Raw genomic sequence first — 16,093 nt, 5'->3', positions numbered from 1 at the left:
GCCCTTAGTATAACCCAGGCACCCCCAAACTTCGGCCCTCCAGATGTTTTGGACTACAATTCCCATCTTCCCCGACCACTGGTCCTGTTAGCTAGGGATCATGGGAGTTGTAGGCCAAAACATCTGGAGGGCCACAGTTTTGGGATGCCTGGTATAACCCAACAGGGTAATCCACAGCAGCACTGGACTGGGAATGAGCCTCTTGATTCTTTTCTTCTCAGAAGATATATTTTCTCTGGGCCTTTCTAGGCTTGATAGGCCTTTTGTGCAATGTGAATCAAAGCTATATGGGATCTGCATACAACGCTTCAGCTATGCCCCCTAGAACAGGAGTGGCAAACCTGTGACCCTGTAGAAAACAGTCTTTCTCAACCTTGGGTCCCCTCATATGTTGTTATACTAGAACCCCCATTATCTATTATCACTGGTCTTGCTATCTAGGGATAATGGGTGTTGTAGTCCAATAACAGCTGGGGAACCAAAGCTGAGAAAGGCTGCTGTTGACTACAAATCCCATCATTCCCAATAATTGGCTGTGATGGCTGAGGCTGATGGGAGCTGGAGCCCAACAACATCTGGAGGGCTACAGATTCTCCACCCCTTCCCTAGAAGACCGAGGACAGTGGATAACCAATTGCACAACAGTATGGATGGCCAGGTGGGGGCAGCTATTCACCAGCACACTGCTGATATCAGACTGATCCATATGGGCGCACCGTGTATAAATGAAGGACAGATGGCTCTTAAACATTTGTTTATGCAGCATGGAATATTCAAAAGCACTCTATGCAGGAGAAGGAGCCAAGGTTGGCTCCAAGGACTTCCTGACTCAGCAACAACTATGCAAACAATTGGTTTAAATTTCCTGTCAGTGCAACATAATATTAAATTGGCAGCAGTTGTGCTTCAGCAGTTTCTGGGGAGCAGAACATCACAGAACTGAAGGAAGTGTCTTCAGCAGAGCAGGCACACTGAGAAGCGAGATGGCAGCAAATTAGCAGCTTGCGGTTTAAGGATGAACAAAGGGGACTGGAGCAAATGGATTAGCATGTCTAGGCTTCAAGAGCATCTCTTCTGCACTTTGCTTGCAGCACTCAGAAGCCTGGCTGTGCAACATGACAAGAGCGGACAGAAACAATGCTTTAGGAAATGATCAAAATAAGGAAAGAGTTTTGCAAAAACATGAGGCATTGCATATGGGAGAAAATAGGCCTGGCTGAAATCTGGCTTGCATTCAAATCAACTTCCTTTTGGTTTCAATGGATAAACACAAGGAATGGTGAAAAGTAGAAGGGTGAGGGGTTATGGGAAACCAACAAAGATGCAAATCTTAACTTAGAGCAGCTATACAGGCAATCCTCATTTTGTGAGGGAGTTACGTTGCTTAAGCCCATGTGCTTCGGTGGGGCATACGTAAAGCATTCTGCCCCGTTCCGCCCTTTTAGTGACATTTTATTGACATTTCCGGGCCACTTCTGGGTTCCGCGCCATGCATGCGAGTGCAATTGCACATCAATCGGACACACGTAAATTTGGAGTTGCCTGTACATGTTTCATTGCAATCACGAACACCAGTTTTATGTATTCATTCTCAGCCCAAAGCAAATTGTAAATCAAAAAAAGTATTTGCATAACGGATAGTAAAGGGCTATTACAGGAAAGGTCTTCCATAACTTTCTCTCTTTGACCTTGGGTATTTCTGTTCTTTCATTTAATTTTATTCCAGTAGTTTTGTTTCATTGTGTTGTATATCTCCCCCACCCCACCCCCACACACCTGTTTGCATTTTTTTTCGTCCTATTGAAAATTTGTCAGCATTTTAATGCACACCTCTCCTATTACAGTATACACGTTTGTAGAAAAAAAATTCCTAATATAATACATTTTTGTATGTTATTTTCAGTAATATCAACATTTTCATGCAAATGTTTCCCCAGTGTATGTATTTTTGGGTGCATTATACTCATTCATGAGAAAGGCTTCAGGAGTAAACTCTGAGGAAAAATCTGTGCCCGTTACCTTGTGGGACATTTTCAGGCTAAGGCTAAGGAGTAAACCCTAGACAAATAGATGATTGGATGGTGTCTTGTATGCCTACTTCCAGCAACTCCGGCAGCCAATCTTGTGCCAAATGAATTGCTCTGCTGTCCTCTTTGGATCATATTAGTGAGGCCCAACTTCTTTGGTCAGCTCAGGATCTCTATACACACTGCCCAGGCTTGCACCCCAGAGGGGCAATTTGGTGCTGCTAAAACAGCAAAAACAATGTGGGAAGCAGCAGTTATGAGCTACTGGCCTCTGCAGCCACAGCAGGCACTGTGATTCTCTGGAGGTTTGACTTCAGCCCAGGAGGTGTAGCCCATTGTCTCTAGAGACTGACGGATCACAGCAACCATTTCCTACCTTTATGCTCTCCTACTCCCCTCGTGGTACCACCAGAAACAAGTCACCTTACCCTGCACATACAGTAGTAGGGCTGGCTGTATCGGCAAATTATCATTTAGTCTTCCCTACCATGCAGTTAAAGCCAGTGCTTTTCCCCCTTAAACAATGTTTAGGGGTACTGAAATGTACTCGGAGTCGAGAGTGAATTTCATGCTCTTTATTCAGCTCATGGTCATCAAGGAGAAGAGGAGAAGAAGAATGGCTCTTTTCCCAAAACCATCTGCTTATATACATTATTTACACAATGGGCCTTGCGTGATTGGCTACTTCAGGGCTACACCTGTGGGCCAATTATATTGTGGATTGACTTCTGCCTGCAGCCTGATTGGCTGCTCCTACAGGCCAATCAGGTAGCAGATTCACTTCTGCCAGCCGCCTGATTGGCTGCTCCAGCAGGCCAATCAGGTTGCGGATTCACTTCCACCTGGAGTTGGATTGGGTAGCTCCCGCTGTTTCTGAATCCTATTGTTCTAGGATTCAGCTCAGTACATAACACCCCTCCCCTCTAAGTTCCAGTCCTGCCCGGGAAGTTGCATTCGTAGTCCCCAAGGTCTGCTGGCCGCCTCCGTGTGCGTTGTGGCCTGGGGTGTTCCTTGGTCAGGGGTTCTGGTTCTGGCTCGTGTTCCGAGGCTGCTGGCTGTGCCGGGGCTGTCTGGTCTGGCGCCACTGAACCACTAGGTTGTGGCTCTGGTTCCGGTGTCCTTCCAGCCTCGGGGCGCCCCTCTGTGCCTACTGCTTCTGCTTCCCCTGCCCACCCCTCTCGCTCTACAGGCCTCACTGCCCTGCTGTCCCCTTGGGACCCCTCTGTCCCGCTCTCCTCCCGGGTTCCTCCTGGGAATCGTCGCCGTAGCTGGTCGCAGTGGCGGCGCCAACATTGCCCCCCTTCCGTTAGTACCTCGTACGACACGGGACCGGTCACCTTGGTGACTGTGGCGGGTACCCATGCTGGGCCTGCCCCAAAATTCTTTGCGTACACTGCGTCCTGGGCCACAAATGTCCGGGGGTTCCTGCCTTTCCCCACCACTACCTCATCCTGAGCTCTGTCGGGGTGAAGTCGGTCCAGTCTAGTTGCAAGGCGCCGGCCCATTAGTAGTTCAGCTGGGCTCCGGCCCGTCGTTGTGCTTGGGGTGCTGTGCTGTGCTAGAAGAAATGCGGCAAGGCGGTATTCCCAGTCCCCTTGTGTCATGCGGCGGAGGCTGTCCTTGGTGGTCCGCACCATGCGCTCCGCTTGGCCATTGGTGGCAGGGTGGAATGGTGCTGAGCGGATGTGGCGGATGGCGTTCTGCGCTGTGAAGGTCTGGAACTCCTCTGACGTGAATGCGGTTCCATTGTCCGAGACGAGGGTGTCAGGGAGCCCGTGGGTTGCAAAAAGCTTACGTAGTACCCGGATGGCTGCCGCCGTAGAAGTGGACGGTACCAGTGCGACCTCCAGCCATTTGGTGTAGGAATCCACCACTATGAAGAATGTTTTTCCCTGGAAGGGGCCAGCGAAGTCCACGTGCAAGCGTGACCATGGATGTCGGGCGGACTCCCAGGGCTGGACTGGGGCCCTTGGGGGATCCGGGCGGGATTCTTGGCAGGTCTGGCAGTGTTGGACCCAGGCCTCTATCTCTCTGTCAATCCCCGGCCACCACACATAACTCCTGGCAAGGGCCTTCATCCTCACTACCCCTGGGTGTGTCTCGTGTAGGGCTGTGAGGACCCTTTTGCGGAGGGGCTGGGGAACAACAACCCTGCTTCCCCATAACAGGCACCCCTTGTGGGCCGACAGTTCATGTTTGCGGTTTGTGTAGCCAGCGAATTCTGGCCCGGGGCTGCTGCTGGGCCATCCTCGCCACACCCAGTCCAGGACCCGGGAGATGACCCTATCTTTTGTGGAATGGTGCGCAACTTCTTGTGCCTGAATGGGTCGGTCGGGAAGCAGCTCCAGGGTCATAACCTCTTGCGCAGGCGCTGGGTCGGGGCCTGTTTCTGGTAGTGGTAGCCTGCTGAGGGCGTCTGCATGGCCCATCGCCTTCCCAGGGCGGTGGATTAGTGCATACTGGTAGCCGGCAAGGAAAATTGACCACCTGAGGACACGTGGAGACAACACTTGGGGGGTCTGCTTCTCGGGGGCAAACAGGCCAAGCAACGGCTTGTGGTCAGTCACTATGGTAAAGGGCCGCCCGTACAAGAAATCATGGAATTTTTTTACGCCCTTCACGATTGCCAGACCCTCCTTGTCAATCTGTGAGTAGTTTCGTTCGGCTGCAGCAAGCGTCTGGGAGAAGTATGCCACCGGCACCTCTCTTCCATCCGGGAGTTGGTGTCCCAGGACAGCGCCGATGCCATAGGGAGAGGCGTCGCATGCCAGCACCACTGGCAGCCTCTCGTCGAAGTGTGCCAAGACCGAGTTCGAGACGAGCAAGTCCTTGACTGCCTGGAATGCGGCCCTTTGTCGCTGGCCCCACACCCAAGGGGCCCTTTTATCTAGGAGTCTGTGTAGGGGCTCCGCTACCGCTGCCTTATGCGGAAGAAAGGCATGGTAAAAGTTCAATAGTCCCAAGAATGACTGAAGTTCGGGCTTGCTCTTGGGCGCTGGGGCCTCACAAATGGCCCGTACCTTGTCACCGGTTGGATGGACCCCTTCTGCGTCCACCTTAAATCCCAGAAAGTCCACCTGCGGCACTCCCAGTAAACACTTTTCCCGCTTCACCTTGAGGCCCGCCGTCTGGAAACGGTGCAGGACGGAGCGGAGGCGGTCCTCAAATTCCTCTGGTGTGGGCCCGGCGATCAGTACATCATCGAAGAAGGGGGTGACGCCAGGAATCCCTTTAAGGAGAGAGTCCATTAGATTCTGGAATATGCCTGGTGCCACGCTAACGCCAAATTGCAGCCGCTTTACTCTGAATGCCCCTCTGTGCGTCACAATCGTCTGAGCCTCTGCTGTGGCTTCGTCCACAGGCAACTGTTGATACGCTTGGGCCAAGTCCAGTTTGCCAAAGATTTTTGACCCAGCCAGGGTGGCGAGGACATGGCTGACCACTGGCACTGGGTATGCATGGGCCGTGAGAGCCTTGTTTATGGTGCATTTGTAGTCTGCACAGATGCGGACCGAACCGTTAGGCTTGACGGGTGTGACAATTGGAGTTTCCCAGGGGGCGTTGGGCACCGGCTCCAGCACTCCTTGCTCCACGAGTCGGTCCAATTCCTCGTCTATGCGGGGTTTCAGGGCGAACGGGACCCGGCGGGCCTTGTGCCTGATGGGTCGTACCGCGGGGTCTAGCTGTAGGGCAATGGGGGGTCCTGTATATCGTCCCAATGCCCCATCGAAAACCCCTGGAAACTCTTTGCATATGGCGTCCACGTCCACTTGTAAGCTAGTGCGGTTCACCCCGGTAACGGCTAGCCCCAGAGGTCCAAACCATGCCAGTCCCAGTAAGCTAACGTAGGGGCCCTTAACTACCAGCAAGTCCAATTGTTGCTTTCGCCCTCGATATTGCACCCTGAAGGTCCCCACCCCCATTGTAGGGACCTTACGTTTCTGGAAGTCCCGGAGGGTGAATGGGGCCGGCCTTAGTTTGGGACCCCCATTAGGGCACAGTTCCCTTAATGTTCGGGCCGAGATTATGGATAGAGTTGAACCCGTGTCCAGCTCCATGCGGCATGGGGCTCCCTCTATCTGTACCTCTATATAAATTTTCTCTGTGCTGGGATGGGGCAACTGGAATACCTGGTAGTCCGTGATCTCCGTCGAGTTGCCTTGGTGCATGGTGCCGTGTGACCTGGGGCTCCTGGGTCGGTCATCTGATGCTTGTCGACGGGTGAGTCGAGCCCGACACACCCGGGCGATGTGTCCCAATTTTCTGCACTGCCTGCACTCTGCGTTGCGGAAACGACAGGTCCTCCTCTCGTGGTTCTCCCCGCAGCTTGCACAGTTCCCTCCTTCTCGTCGAGGCTGCTGTGGTGTGTGTGCTGCTTGAGTGCGCCGCTGTACTCGGTGTACTTCCTCCCTGTCAGATTCGGATTCGTCGGTGAGGTCTTCGTGGTAGACCCTCGGTTGGGATGGCGGGGCCGGTCGTGCCTCTTGCGTTGACCTCTCGGCGGCTTCGGTTGCCAGGGCTTCCTCCAGAGCAATCTGGAACGTGAGGTCTTTTTTGGCGTAGAGGCGTCGTTGCAACATCTCGTCCCTCAGGCCACCGACGAGGCGGTCACGAAGCATGTTCTCCAACTCCGAGAAGTTGCAAAGCAGGGCGGCTTGGCGGAGGGAGGTCACAAACCCAGTTATGGTTTCCCCCGGGGCTTGCCGCTTTGCGTAGAAGGCATTTCGGCAAGCTACCACCGAGGGCTGTGGTGAGAAGTGCTCCTTCAGCCGTTCCATTATTGTTTTGTAAGAGACGGTAGCGACATCTCTAGGTGCAAGGAGAGCCCGGGCGATTTCAAACGTCTCCTCTCCACAGACGCTGAAGAATGTCGCCCTCTTCATGGCATCGTTGGTGACTTCTTTCGCTTGCAGGAGGAAGTTGAAACGGGCGGCGTACCCTTCCCAGTCTCCTGATGCTGGTTTGAATGGCGAGAAGCTGCTGTCGGTTGCCATTCTGGGTTCCTTGGGTCCTGGAGCTGAAGCCTGGATGCACGGTGCGATGCAGCGGTGCAGCAGGTGGCGGTGCTGCGGTGCAGTGCGTGGTGGCGGTCAGCTCAGCAGGATCCCACCTTCGTCGCCAGTGAAATGTACTCGGAGTCGAGAGTGAATTTCATGCTCTTTATTCAGCTCATAGTCATCAAGGAGAAGAGGAGAAGAAGAATGGCTCTTTTCCCAAAACCATCTGCTTATATACATTATTTACACAATGGGCCTTGCGTGATTGGCTACTTCAGGGCTACACCTGTGGGCCAATTATATTGTGGATTGACTTCTGCCTGCAGCCTGATTGGCTGCTCCTACAGGCCAATCAGGTAGCAGATTCACTTCTGCCAGCCGCCTGATTGGCTGCTCCAGCAGGCCAATCAGGTTGCGGATTCACTTCCAACTGGAGTTGGATTGGGTAGCTCCCGCTGTTTCTGAATCCTATTGTTCTAGGATTCAGCTCAGTACATAACAGGTACTCTCATTTTGACTCAATAAAATCGCCATTTTATAGTTCAAATCGGGGGAAATAAATACAATAAGTGGACAAAAGTACAAATATTTACAAGATGTTTAGGGGTATGCGTAGCCCTGTGTCCCCCCAGAAAAAAGCACTGGTTAAAGCACTATTTTACTGTTTAAACACAATCATGGCTCCCCCCCCCAAATCCTGGGAACTGTAGTTTGTAAAGGATACCAAGTTGTTAGAAGATCCCTTCCCACCTCACAGAGCTACAATTCCAAGACTTTCAAATTGTTTTCCTATATGTAATTGTATTCATTGTTTTTATATATGACATTGTTTTCATTGTCGATGTTGTTACTGTTAAATAACTTTGAGGTGTTTCACAGGGAGTGATTCATAAATGGAAATAAATAAACCATCCAGCAGCAACTTTTTGGATACGCTTCTGTTAGATTTGGGAGAGAAGGTCTGCTCTGTTTGAAGTGCTCTTAATGTGTTTGTAGAACTGCTTTGCAGCTTTACTAACAAGACTGAACCCTGCAGCTGTGGAGGAGCAAAGAAAGAAGTGTTGCTCACACCCTCTGGCAGTTTGTTTGAGCCAAACTCTGTGCAGTGGGAGAGACGGGCTGGGTCACAGAATTCCAGTGTTATTTTTTGTGCTCATGAGGTTGTTCCAAGTCATTTTTTCCATGTGATTGCAACATTCCTGGCAATTTCAGCTGCCAGGTTTTACCCAAACAGAGGGCCTGGCTGTTCCAGAGCAGCGAAAAGAAGCTGCAGAATGGCACTCCAGGCAGATGAGAAACTGCAGTTTTTATGAAGAGGAGAGTGGGGGTTTGGGGAGGTGAGGCTGGAATACTGTAATGAAAAAGATATCTGATTCTCATGGCTTCACAGAGCAAGTTGTCATCAAATAAAAACCCAGCATCATAACTCTGTATTTCCTTTGGAATTGCTGGTTTGAGAGGTCCTAATTCTGCAACCGAGCAGAAGAGGCTAGCTGAACCAAGTCATAGAAAAGCTTTGGACATTACAAACAAGCACTGTCACTTTCCTGCACAAACACGTTTGCCTTCTTTGTAATGTCAGAAAAGCCTCTGGTATAGGAAAGCTGCACAGGATTTAGATGCAAAACAATCAATCAATCAACAAACAAACAAACTGGCCTGTACAACCTCCCTATGGAAGACTTCCTTAAACATTATATGGAAGTATCTGTGGTGGAAGATTCTGGTGGCAGTGAGAAGAAGAGGTCCCCTTCATAGGCCTTTGGACTACAACTCCCATCAGCTCCAGCCAGAATAACCAATACTAATCAGGAATGGTTATGGTCCAAAAACCTGGAGGGCACCCAGTTCTGGTGTAGACAGAATTGAGGTAGATGGACCAATGATTTGGAAAGGAACTGAAAATAAAACACATTTGGAAATGAAAGTAAAACTGCTGGTATGGTAATGCCATTACAGTATACAAATATATGCAGTGACTGCACTTAGAATACTGTGTGCCGTTCTGGTTGCCTCACCTCAAAAAGGATATTGTAGAGTGGAAAAGGGTTCAGAAAAGGGCAACCAAAATGATCGTGGTGATGGAGCCACTCCTCTGTGGGGGAAGCTTGCAGTGTTTGAGTTAGTTTTCAGTTTAGAGAAAAGGCAAGCAAGAGGTGACACAACAGAAGTTTATAAAATTATGTATGGCATCCTTTCTCATAACATTAGAACTCATGGAAATCCTATGAAGCTGAATGTTGGAAAACTCAGGACAGATATAAGAAAGTATAGTACTCCTTCCCTAGAGTTCATCTAGGGAACTCACTCCCACAAGAGGCAATGATGGCCACCAACTTATAAGGCTTTAAAATATAATTAGACAGATTTGTGGAGAATGTTATTGATTGCTAGCCGCTATAGTGGAAGATGAGCCCCTCAGGTCGGAAGGCGTCCAACGTGCTACTGAGGAAGAGCGGAGGACAAGTACAAGTAGATTCAGAGCTGATGAAGCGGCTGGGCCAAAGCTGAAAGGACGCTCAGTTGCGGATATGCCTGGAAGCGAAAGGAAAGTCCGATGCTGTAAAGAAAAATATTGCATAGGAACCTGGAATGTAAGAACCATGAATGGAGGTAAGCTGGATGTGGTCAAAAATGAGATGACAAGAATAAATATCGACATCCTGGGCATCAGTGAACTAAAATGGAAGGGAATGGGCGAATTCAGTTCGGGTGACTATCATATCTACTACTGTGGGCAAGAATCCTGTAGAAGAAATGGAGTGGCCCTCATAGTCAACAAAAGAGTGGCAAAAGCTGTAATGGGATGCAATCTCAAAAATGACAGAATGTTCTCGATACGAATCCAAGGCAGACCTTTTAACATCACAGTAATCCAAGTTTATGCACCAACTACCGGTGCTGAAGAAAGTGAAATTGACCAATTCTATGAAGACCTACAACACCTTCTAGAAATGACACCAAAGAAGGATGTTCTTCTCATTACAGGGGATTGGAATGCTAAAGTAGGGAATCAAGAGATAAAGGGAACAACTGGCAAGTTTGGCCTTGGAGTTCAAAATGAAGCAGGGCAAAGGCTAATAGAGTTCTGTCAAGAGAACAAGCTGGTCATCACAAAAACTCTCTTCCAACAACACAAGAGACGACTCTACACATGGATATCACCAAATGGACAGCATCGAAATCAGATTGATTATATTCTCTGCAGCCAAAGATGGAGAAGGAAATGCAAGAAAGCAAAATGGCTGTCCAACGAGGCCTTACAAATAGCGGGGGAGAGGAGGCAAGCAAAATGCAAGGGAGATAGGGAAAGATACAGGAAACTGAATGCAGATTTCCAAAAAACAGCAAGGAGAGACAAGAGCAATGCAAAGAAATAGAGGAAAACAATAGAATGGGGAAAACCAGAGATCTGTTCAAGAAAATTGGAGATATGAAAGGAACATTTCGTACAAAGATTACCATAATCAAGGACAAAAGTGGTAAGGACCTAACAGAAGCAGAAGACATCAAGAAGAGGTGGCAAGAATACACAGAGGAATTATACCAGAAAGATATGGAGGTCTCGTACACCCCAGGTAGTGTGGTTGCTGACCTTGAGCCAGACATCTTGGAGAGTGAAGTCAAATGGGCCTTAGAAAGCACTGCTAATAACAAGGCCAGTGGAAGTGATGATATTCCAGCTGAACTATTTAAAATTTTAAAAGATGATGCTGTTAAGGTGCTACACCCAATATGCCAGCAAGTTTGGAAAACTCAGCAATGGCCAGAGGATTGGAGAAGATCAGTCTACATCCCAATTCCAAAGAAGGGCAGTGCCAAAGAATGCTCCAACTACCGCACAATTGCGCTCATTTCACATGCTAGCAAGGTTATGCTTAAAATTCTACAAGGCAGGCTTAAGCAGTATGTGGACCGAGAACTCCCAGAAGTGCAAGCTGGATTTCGAAAGGGCAGAGGAACCAGAGACCAAATAGCAAACATTTTTTTTTTTTTTTTAAGAAAAAACTTTATTTCAATTATACAACGATACAAAATAGACAAAGCAAAATCAAATAGACAATTAACAAATTAACAAATCAATAAACAAATTGGCAAAACAACAAATAACAAATTAACAAAATTAACAAAATAAAGAAATTAGCATAATATAAAGAAATTAACATAACATAACCTATCTTAATCCGAACCTTTACTCAAACCATAATTTCGATATTTCAATTAAGACTTAAGTAGTAAAGGAACGAGGATAGATCTAAAATACTTACTTATAATACATAAAATACACAAAAAAAGAAAATAAAAATACAGCAAAAATACTTCCTACTATTCATGCATCGCTTTCCTTCTTTCTTTCCCTCTGTTCTTGCTTTAACTTACTTCTCACTCTTTATTTCATTAATTACATCATTATATCTAATAAAATTTCCTGCTTCTTTTTCAATTTAGACAAATCACCAAATCAATATTAAATTTTTCTTTTTTGAAATACTCCTCTACACCTTTCCATTCAATCATATATTTTTGTTTGGGGATGTTTCTAATTACCGCGGTCATTTTGGCCAAATTCATAAACTCTACTAATTTTTCCTGCCATTCATAGATTGATGGTACTTTCCCTCCTTTCCAATTTCTGGCTATAAGTAATCTAGCTGCTACAATTGCATACAACAATACATTCTTTTTCTCTTCTGGGATGTTATTCGGGACCATATTCAATAGGAATAATTCAGGTTTTTTTTCAAACGTTAATTTCAGCATCTTTTTCAGTTTTTCATAAACATTGTTCCAAAACTTCCGAATTTCGTCGCATTCCCACCAACAGTGGTAATAGGTGCCAATTTCCTTATTACATTTCCAGCATATGTTGGAATTCTTTTTGCAAATTTTCGCAATTTTGGCTGGTGTTATGTGCCATCTGTAAAACAGCTTTAATATATTTTCTTTTATACTTGAGCACGCCGTGAATCTTGTCCCTTCCTTCCACATTTTTTCCCATTGGCAGCTATATATGGGCCTTCCTATATCCTGGGCCCATCTCACCATTGTAACCTTTACCACCTCATCCTTAAGTTCCCATTCGAGAAGGTAATTGTATAATTTAGACATTGCCTTGTCCCCATTTCCCAATAATAATTCTTGCAACTTTGATTTATTCCCCAGAAAGCCAATTTTCTTATGTTTTTCGAAAATACTTTGAATTTGATTATAATGTAGCCAGCTTGTACACTCCTGTTTTATCTGTTGGTATGATTTTAACTTTATCTGTTCTCCATTTTTTTCCAGAATGTCTGAATAAGTCGGCCAGGTCTTTCGTCTGCTGTCTTTGATCATCATGGTCATTTCTATTGGAGATGCCCACCAGGGCGTTTTCGGCTCCAGAATGTTTTTGTGCTGGGCCCATATTTTTAATAAAGATTTCTTGAAAACATGATTTGTTATTTCTTTATATCCCCCTTTCCTTTCTTCTAATAAATAATTATGCCAGCCCCAGATATTATTGAAACCCTCTAGATCTAGAATTTCTTTGTTTCTCAATTCAACCCAATCTTTTATCCAGCACAAGCCCGCAGCATCATAATACAGTTTTAGGTCCGGTACTCCCCATCCACCTCTATCTTTTGTATCCGTTAATAATCTATACTGTATCCTTGGTGTTTTTTTTTTCCCATATAAATTTACTTAGGCTTTTCCTCCATTTCTCAAAACATTCCTTCCTGTCAATAATTGGTAACATCTGAAATAGGAACAATAATTTAGGCAATACTGTCATTTTGATTGCCGCTATTCTCGCGGACAGGGTCAGATGCAAATTGCTCCACCTTTCTAAATCTTTTTCTATTTCTTTCCATTTCTTTTCATAATTATTTTCAAACAAATTTACATTTTTAGCCGTTATTTCAATTCCTAAATATTTGACCTTTCTCGCTATTTCCCATCCTGTTTTCTCCTCTAATTCCTTCTTATCTTTTTCCCTTAAATTTTTTGTAATGATTTTGGTTTTCCCCTTATTTATTTTAAAGCCCGATATTTTTCCATAATTATTCAAGATTTCTTTCAAATAATGTATATTTTCTAGGGGATCCTCCAATATTATGACCACATCGTCTGCAAAGGCTCGTGCTTTATAGGTATTTTCTCCTACTTTTATTCCTTTAATCTTTTTATCTTCTTTTATCTCTTTTAGCAGACTTTCAATTGTCAAAATGAATAAGAGTGGTGAAAGCGGACACCCTTGCCGAGTGCCCCTCGATATCTCTATCTCTCCGGAGATGTCCCCGTTTACAATCAATATTCCTTTTTGCTTTTGATATATTGTGTTTATGCCTTTAAAAAAATTTCCTTCTATGCCCAATTCTCTCACCGTCCTTTTCATAAAGTCCCAATTCACGTTATCGAAAGCCTTCTCGGCATCTAGGAATATCAGGGCAGTTTCCCGACCGGGGTTCCAATCTAAATACTCTATCAAATTTATCAAAATCCTGACATTATTGTTCATTTTTCTTTTAGGGAGAAAACCCTGTTGTTCACTTCCTATCAACCTATTCAATACAACTTTTAATCTACTAGCCATAATTCCTGCGAATATTTTGTAGTCAATATTTAGCAAGGAGATAGGTCTAAAATTTTCAACTTGGTCTAATTTCTTATCTCCTTTTGGTATGAGGGTTATAAAGGCTTCTTGCCACGATTTGGGTATAATTTCTTTTTCCATTATTTTATTTACTAATTCGACATACACTTCTCCTAGCTCTTCCTTAAACAATTTATAATGTTGGCTAGTGAGGCCATCCGTACCCGGAGATTTCCCCAATTTTAAATTGCCTATGGTTTCATATACTTCCTGCAATGAAATTGGTTTATCTAATAATTCTTTTTCTTTATTATCTAATTTGTCTAATTTGTGGCCTGCAATATATTTATCTATGTCCTCCCTATCAATTTGATCTCCCTTGTATAATTTTTCGTAATATTTAATAAAACACTTATTTATATCCTCTTTCTTTGCCCAATTTTTCCCATCCATCCTAATATTTGTGATTATTCTTTCATCTTGTTTCTTTTTCAGCTGCCACGCCAGCATTTTGCTTACTCTTCCTCCCATCTCAAAGGTTTTTTGTTTGGCCCACTTAATTTTCTTTTCAATTTCTTGTCCCAATAACATCGATAATTCCGTTTGTAAAATTTTAAGCTCAGATACTATTTTTGAATCTTTAGGGTTTTTTGCCAATTCTCTTTCCTTTTCTTCAATTTTCTTTTTTATCATATTTTGGTTGTTTTCCCGTTGCCTCTTTATTTTATTTTTCTGTTGTATATATAAACCTCGTATAAAGGCTTTGCTAGCGTCCCACATTACTTCCACCCCTACTTCTCCCGTTTTATTTATTTGGAAAAATTCTTTTATCGAGTTCTTAACCTTACTTACAAATTCTTCATCAGTAAGGATCCCCTCATCTAGCCTCCATCTGGTCTTTCTCTTGTAGCCCTCCTTTAAACTTAACATTACTGGATTGTGGTCTGTTAATGATTTTACCATAATTTGACATTTCTCTAATTTAGTTATTAATTTATTTGTAAGCCATATATAATCAATTCTTGCTGCCGATTTCTGTACTTCTGAGTAAAATGTATATTTTTTCTCCTCCGGGTTCCTTAATCTCCAGCAATCTTGTAATCCATAACTTTCTATTACTCTAAAAAACAACTCAGGCAACTTCCCCTCGTATTTTTTCCCTTTGTTCGATCTGTCTAGATCTGGTTTCACTACTCCGTTGAAATCTCCGGCTAATATAATTTCTTCATCCTCAACCCATTCACCTAATTGACTCCATAATTTCTTAAAAAATTCTGTTTTACCTCCATTTGGGGCATATATATTTACCACTACCACATTTCCCTCAGATAGATATAACTTTACCGCCACCACTCTTCCTTCGTCATCTTGAAAGATCTTTTCTGCTCTGATTTTAGGGTCAATATATGTCACTACTCCCTTCTTTTTTTTCTCGTTTGAGGAGATATATTCATTACCCAAGCGTTTATTAATCAATACTCTTTCATGTTTTTTCGATATATGGGTCTCTTGGAGACAAATTATTTTCCAACCACCCTTTTTCAAGACATGCTCCACCTTATTCCTTTTAAGCTTATTATTTAGACCATTGATGTTCCATGAGATTACATTAAGATTCATTTCTTTATTACTATATTTAATTTATTAAACTTTAACCTGGCCGTAGCCTTCGTCAATTTTAAAATAAGAACTAAATTCCCCAACAACTTACACAATCAAATAGAATAATGAATAGAGAGAGATCTTCTAGAAACAGAAAATAAGGAAACCCCCAGAATTAAACACACAAGTCTTTGCTGTCCTCTTATCCGTCTCCCGCCGCTGCCAACTCTTCTTCTCCACTGTTTTCTTCCTTCTCTCCTAACAGTTCTTTCCAGTTCCTTTTGCTGAACCTTTCGGCCTCTTCTGATGATTTTATAGTTTTCTTCTTCCCTTTGAAAATAAAAGTAAGTCCCTCCGGATACTCCCACACGTACCATGCTTTCTTTTTCCTCAGAATGTCAGTCAACATCTTGTACCTCTGCCTTTTCAGCCGAATTCTCTTAGGCAATTCTTTGTAGATGTCCACTGTTCGTCCTTCTATTACAAGTTCTTTTCGTTTTTTCATCTGAAGTATTTTGTCTTTAAGTAGGGCAGAATTCAAATGTACCATACAGTCTCCTATCGCTTTGTCATTCTTCTTTTTATCAATTCTTACTCTATAAATCCTATCCACGTCCAGCCACAGGTCGTCCGCCTCCACTTGCAGCCAGACAGCTAGCTCTTTCACAATCTTCTCATCCACCCGCTCACTAGATCTCTCTGGCACGCCTCTCAAGCGAAGGGTAAGAGCATTTGTTTTCATTTCAAGCATCGCGATCTGGTCTGCTAAGTCCTCGTGTAGTTTCTTCATCTCAACTCTTTCTTTTTCATCCTTCTTTTGTTCTTTTTGCATCTCTTTATTTTCTGCCACTATTGTTTGCAATGACTCCTCCTGTTTGTTCAATTTTACATTC

This window comes from Zootoca vivipara, chromosome 3 (assembly GCF_963506605.1).
Source record: "Zootoca vivipara chromosome 3, rZooViv1.1, whole genome shotgun sequence".
Taxonomy (NCBI): Eukaryota; Metazoa; Chordata; class Lepidosauria; order Squamata; family Lacertidae; genus Zootoca; species Zootoca vivipara.
Note: the sequence above shows the minus strand (reverse complement) of the source record.